Source organism: Prunus dulcis, chromosome 2, assembly GCF_902201215.1.
Source record: "Prunus dulcis chromosome 2, ALMONDv2, whole genome shotgun sequence".
Taxonomy (NCBI): Eukaryota; Viridiplantae; Streptophyta; class Magnoliopsida; order Rosales; family Rosaceae; genus Prunus; species Prunus dulcis.
In genome coordinates, this window is record NC_047651.1 from 2,293,201 (window position 1) to 2,300,047 (window position 6,847).

Below are 6,847 nucleotides of genomic sequence, written 5' to 3' on the forward strand. Positions count from 1 at the left end.
CAGTTGAATAAGGTTCGTTAAGACCCATTAAAAATTGCATAACTTTCTCCTTCTCTTCTCTTAAGGCACGTGTTTTGGAACCCTCGCAATTGCAGATGATGGGTTCATGATAGGAATCTAATTCATCCCATAGGGCCTTGAGTTTGGTGTAATATTCTGAAATCGTAAGGTGCCCTTGTCGATGTTCGGCGATTTCTTGGCTAATTTGGTAAATCCTAGAATCGTTGCTCTGTGAGAACCGGTCCTGAAGATCATTCCACACCATGGATGCGCTGGTGCAGTAAAGCACGCTGCTTGCGATATCGGGATGTAGTGATTGCAGAATCCACGATAACACCATGTCATTGCATCTCTGCCAAATAGCAGATTTGGCATCGGTGCTTGCTGGGGATTTGATGGTTCCGTCAATGAATCCTAGTTTGTTTTTAGCACTCAAGGCAATTCGCATCGAACGGCTCCATTGACCGTAATTATGGCCTTCGAGAGGCTTGGAAACGAGAACAAGGCCGGGTGAGTCTGAATGGTGTAGGTTGAGTGGATCGGATATGTTGATTTCAGATTCGGATGATTTTTTGTCACCCATGTTGGTGATCTGTGTTGGTTGGTTGGTTTGTAGTAGCGGAAGACGTTTGGGCAGAGTCACCAATATTGGTGCTCTGATACCATGAAAGAATATGGAATTCTGTGTTTGTATATCAATATCAATGAGACTATATTGTACAAGCTTTATACAGATTGCAAAGGCTATTCTAAGTAAATAGGAAATCTATTCTAAGTAAGTCAATCACAATAGCTGTGATTGACTCAATCTTATCTAATCACTAGGATTGTGGAAAAAAAAAATGGAACTGTGGAAAGCTTCAAACTACTATCACACACCACCAGCTCAAGTAGAAGTAGAGAGAGAGAGAGAGAGAGAGAGAGAGAGAGAGAGAGAGAGTATTCCAGTGTCTCAGCAGAAGGAAGGTGCAGCAAAAGGAAGGTGCTGATAAGAAGAAGAAAAGAAAGAGAGAACGTAGAAGAAGAAAAACAGAAAAACAGAGGAAGAAAAAGAGAAATATAAAAGAGGAAGAAGAATCAGGGTAGAGGAAGAAAAAGAAAAAGAATTGGAGACAGAAGAAGAAGAGAGATTAAAAAAAAAACGAAAAGAGAGAAAAGAACAGGAGGAAGGAAATAATATATATATATATATATATATATATATATATACAGAGAGCTTCCATTGAGGGATCCCTCAAATAAGTTATTTGAGGGACACCCCTTGTAGGGCCCACTCTGGATTGTATTTCACTAATCCAAACTGTCTATTTTGTAGATACTCATTCAAAGATCATCTCTATAAAAAAATCACTTGAATCCGATATCATTTGACCATTCAATTGAGTTATTGAAATTTTAATACTTTCTTGAAGCACCGTGCTTATTGATTTTGTATGACACAATTGGATGTTGAAATGGTTTCCGATTTGTCTAATTTTTTGTAAGAATAATCTATGAATGAAAACCTAAAACATAGATGGTTTGGATCATTGGAAAAAAAAAAATTGTAGAGTACCCTAAAGGGCATCCCTCAAATAAAATTATTTGAGGGATCCCTCAATAGAATGGGATTATATATATATATATATATATTATTTATTTATTTTTAAATTTTATATTGATTCGACGATTATATCTCTAAATTTAACAATTTTTTTGATAGATGGATTATTTAAGAGCACTTATATTAACGTTAGGGACCATAAGTGATAAAAAAAAAACTTTAAAGATGCAATTTGATAATTTCGCCAACATTCAGTTTAAAGCATTAAAAAAAATTTTAATTGATCAAAAACCAAACTGAACTGGAAATTGTAATTCGAATCGCCTGTTTCATTGGTTCGGCCAAACTAGTGTCTATAATCTAAAGATAACGCTAAAATAAAAAGGCAACGTTGAGTTGACATTTATCCTCAAAAGGACTACAGAAATGAAAAAAATACTCCAGAGATGCTTATTTCATCTTCATTGGTGTAAAATTGGCAGATAGATGAAACCATCCTGGTCGCAGAATCTTACCCTAGAAATCAGGTAACTACGTCATACTTGCTGCGACAAAGATTGCCAGAATTTTCTGCCTCGCAATCTGATAAAAATCATATTCCTGCTTTTCTTATATTCTGCACGAAAGTCAGCTTTTTTGTGTTCTGTTCCATCATATACTTGATGTCTGGATTCTCTTCACTAGTTGTATTGGTCAGTACCATAATTTTGTCTCTGTGATTGATCTAATATCTTTTTATTAATTTCTTTTTTGAATTGCTGAAAAACCCTGCTTTCAGTTTAAACCCTCAACTTCTGAGTGCATGTCGGGTTGTTTCTGCTTATGGGTTCAAATAAGTCGCTTTTAAGAGAGATTTTGGTTCATTAGAACATATGATGGTGTGGGTAATTCATAGATTTTGTTCCGAGTGCTGTGCTGCTGTGCATGTGTTCTTGAATTATATTTAATTTGATTGTAGTCAAGCCCTCATATATTTTTTAGTAAGAATTGTGTGGTTTGGTTCGATTATGCATGAAGTTCTTACAAATTGCATAAAGTTTGTAGCTTTATGGTAATTGACCAATAAACAGAAATTTGGTATTTTACAGCTACGCTCTTTCTTACTTTCTTTGGCTCCACATAGTTCTTATTTTAAGTAATCAAAGAAAACATGGATGATGGGGTGGTAGAGATTTCAGACCATGCTGTAGATACATTTGTTGATGAATTTCTGAAGAATACCCGGACTTGCAGTCAAACTCACACTTGTAACCCACCTGGCCCTGATGCTGCACACACATACTTGCTACCACACCCATACCCAAGTTCTTCCGTCGGAAGATGATGATGGTGCTAAGAATAAAGAGCATTCCGTTCCCAGACCACGAATAAGAAGGCCTTCCAGAAATAGAGAAGCAGTTCGAAAGTACAAGTAGAAAAAGAAGGCGCATACAGCTTACTTAGAAGAGGAAGTAAAGAAATTGAGGCTGTTGAACCAGCAACTTGTTAGAAAATACAGGGGCAGGCAATTCTTGAAACATAGTTTTTAAGGCTCAGAAGCTTGTTTCTGGACCTTAGAGGAAAGATTGATCATGAGTTGGGTGCTTTCCCCTTCCAAAATCAGTGTAAGACTTCTTCTGTTCTAACGGAAGGTGATTGTAATCCACAGTTTACTGTTCGGGCAGTTGGACTTTGTTGTCAAACAGATTTACCATGCTTCTGTTCACCTGTTGGGTCATCAATGCAGGCTAGTATCGGCACAAGCGCGAAAGCAATGGTGCCATTAGGAGGAAATTGTCAGCCTGCAGTAATTGATTGCCAAGCAAATACAAATGAGATGGTTAGTGCAGTACAAAACTCTACAAATAGTAGAAACCTTTGTATCGTTGGCAACAGAAGCTGAGTAAATATAGCATGTAAGTTTCTTCTATACCAGAGCAAATATTTTTATACTACTACCTATTGCTATAACATATTTTAAGAGTAATAGATTAATATAGTATTTAAAATATATGAGTGCTATTTTGATGTCCATATTTAAAATCCTTTACGGTGATACGAATTTAGGTCAATAAAGTAGCATACTTGTTGATAATGTTTGTAGTTTTGGTTTCTCTGAATAACTTATATCATATCCATCGTGTATATAAGACTTCCTCTCTTTGTTTCTTGATCTATGTTTAAAGAACTTTTGTTGATGAAAGTTCTTTTAGTCAATAACTTTCAGAACATGAAGTGACATGGAACTCAATCACTAATGAGGATAATGTCATCCTAGGATCAACTGCGATGTAGAAAGAAAACCATTTGCATCGAAAATGAGTCGTGTATCTTTGGCAAACTAAGTTTTCTTTTGAAGTTCTTAATGCATGCAGTGTTCCTACTGAATTATTAAATTGGGACTAGTTGATGGAATGTTACAACAGAGAAAGCTGATGATGGCTACATCAATTTTTTGCAACTTTCCCCCAAGATGGAGATAAAGATCAAGTTATAAATGAACAAAACTTTTCACCTCTGCATGTTCGTCATTTCTGAATCTCGAGTCAAAATCTCAGTCTATTTCAATGGAACTGTTTCTCATTTCAGCATACAAACACCATTTCCTCATCCAAAATGAAAAGATGTCATCAAACTCGTCTGGTGCCCTTTCCATGATGTTGCTAGTTTCCGTAATTCTCTGAGCTGTATAAAATTTGTAAGTTGCTTTGAAATCTTAGAAGGTCTCAACAAGGAATGGTATTGCATCAGCTTTGCCATTAGCTTCAATGAAGTTATTGACGAAAGCAGAGCATGCTTGATGAAACTAGCTATCTTGTGAAAGAACAAAAGGAATAATAGAATAAAAGGAAAAGAGAAACTCATGCTTCGAAACTGTAAATGCAATAAGAACTATTTTTAATGTTTAAAAAAAACAATAAAGAACTATTTTTCTTATCAAGAAGCTCAATAAAGAAACTGGGCCAGAAATCCTCTCGTCGTGATGGCAGCGTGACTCTGTTTTCGTGGAAGAAAGCTATGCGAAATTACAAAAATAATCCTTGTAATATGAATATTTTTGTAATTCGATAAGTTTCTAATTTTGACACATATACAAAGATATAAGAGATATTTAGTGATATATCCATTTTTAGCACTAATATTGTAAATAAATCATACACAATTGAATTTCTATAAACAAACCCAAAAAAAACTCAAAAAATGACAACTGCCATTATTGAATTTAATATTAAATTACTTTGATGTCCTATTGAGTGTTTTGGATATTTTTATGAGATTTTGGAGTTGGGCTTATTTTAAGAAATTGATGTCAATTTTGTAATTTATAATAAGTTAAAAGCTTTTTTGTTATGTTGTAAATGAGTTTTGGGTGTGTTTCTAAAGTCCATTTCATATGGGTTATTTTTATAATTTTGGCCTTTATATTGGGTATAATAATGAATCTCCCAAGATATAATTCATCTGAAACACATATAATGCACATATGTCAAATTATAATTCGCATAAATTTAGTTCTTACCTACTTCTGTCTTCAGAAACACATATACACATGTCAAATTATAATTCGCATGAATTTAGTTATTACCTCCGGTAGAATGAGGCAAATATTTTCCTTTTAGCTCTTTAGTTTGTTTGTCCAAAGATTGCAATACAAGGATATGACCTAAATTATCTTAATCAAATTGATGAAAAGAGAACATGTTGCGGTACAAATTATGTGTTTTTAGATTTTTTGGGTTTTTTGTTTTTTTTTTTTTTTGGTAGTAGATTTTTTGGGTTGTCTCACTTAATTATAGGTAACATGTCACACCAACAATATTTAGTCGTCTTCAATCGACAGTTTGGATATAACATTGAAACCCAAACCCAAAATTTATCTCAAATTTCATATTTGCAACCCTAAGCCCAGTGTTGGGTTGAAATGACGTTAATGTTAACTAAAATTAAATTAGACTCGTGAAAAAGTTTGTAACCCCAAATAAGCTCTAACTCCTCATTGTAAAAGCTCTCATTGTTTACTGCAGTTCCCTTTATTTTTAACTCAAGGTTAATAAGTTCATGTTCTCCAATTAACTATTGTTTTCCAATTAAAGGAGCAAAATTTATAAAATTAAAAGTTTTAATCTACACGAACTAGAAGAAAAACTGAATTTTAGCAACTATTTTTATAATTCGGCCATAAAGCTAACACTCAAACTAAACACAGAAGGATTGAATAATAGAAAATGATATGCTTACTACATTTTATACCACATTGTGTACTGCCTCTTTAATAAAGGTGGATTTCATTCTATTTGTGGGCTCAATCTCTATTAAAGAGGTGGTACACAATGTGGTATAAAAATGTGGTAAGTCTAGTATAATTGTAAATTATATTATATTTCTCCAAGAGGAGGATATATATATAAGTACAAGTTGACTTTTTCTATAAGGAAAAGTAATTAGCTAATTACAAGGAATCCTAACTAGAAAACTATTCTAATTAGGTGACGTGAATACACCAGAAAATCAAGGATCACGGGATCCCTGAACTATGGCTCACGTCAACATTCCTTCTCAAATTGGTGCGTAGATGTCTCATATGCTCAACTTGTCAAGTGAGTCATGAAAAACCTTTGCTAACACCGCATACATTAAGATATCTACCAACTGTTCTTCTTACTTTACAAATATTATATTGATTAGCTTTTCTACCAGCTTCTCCTTGATATAATGCCTATCCACTTCAACAAGCTTAGTTATGTCATGTTGAATTGGATTATTTGCTATCTCTCTCGCAACTTGGTTGTCACAATAAAGCTCCATGACTTTCTTTAGTGGAAAACCAATTTCAAACAAGAGTATTCTTAGCAAAAGAAGCTCACAAACTCCTTGTGCAATGCCCTTGTATTCTGCCTCAGCAAAAGAACGAGCCATTACATTCTACTTCTTACTTCACCATGTAACCAAATTACCCCCAATGAAAGTGAAGTAACCTAATGTAGAACATCTATCTGTTATATTACCTACCTAATCTGCATCTGCATAACCCTTGACAACCAAATGTCCTAGCTTTTTGAATATTAAGCATCGGCCTAGAGCTTTCTTCAAATAACTCAAAATCCTCATAACTGCAGCTAAGTGATGACAGGACCCGATCCAAATTCCGCTTTGGAATTTGAGTCGGACCCTGTGCGTGTCCGACACTTGGCAATTGTCGGGCACAAAAGACATATTTGCCCTTCTAGTTACAAACTTGATTTCAATTTAGCCTTGACTCCTACCGAAAATTCGGCAGAGTCTCCCCTGTAATTTGCTCAATCCTAAAATTTACACCTGTCAAAA

General features: G+C 34.6%; 1 pseudogene; it reads left to right on the forward strand.

Annotated features, from left to right (window-relative positions):
* Nucleotides 1-1,929: 1,929 nt before the first annotated feature.
* Nucleotides 1,930-3,689, forward strand: LOC117619115 (annotated as a pseudogene).
* The last annotated feature ends 3,158 nt before the right edge of the window (nucleotides 3,690-6,847 follow it).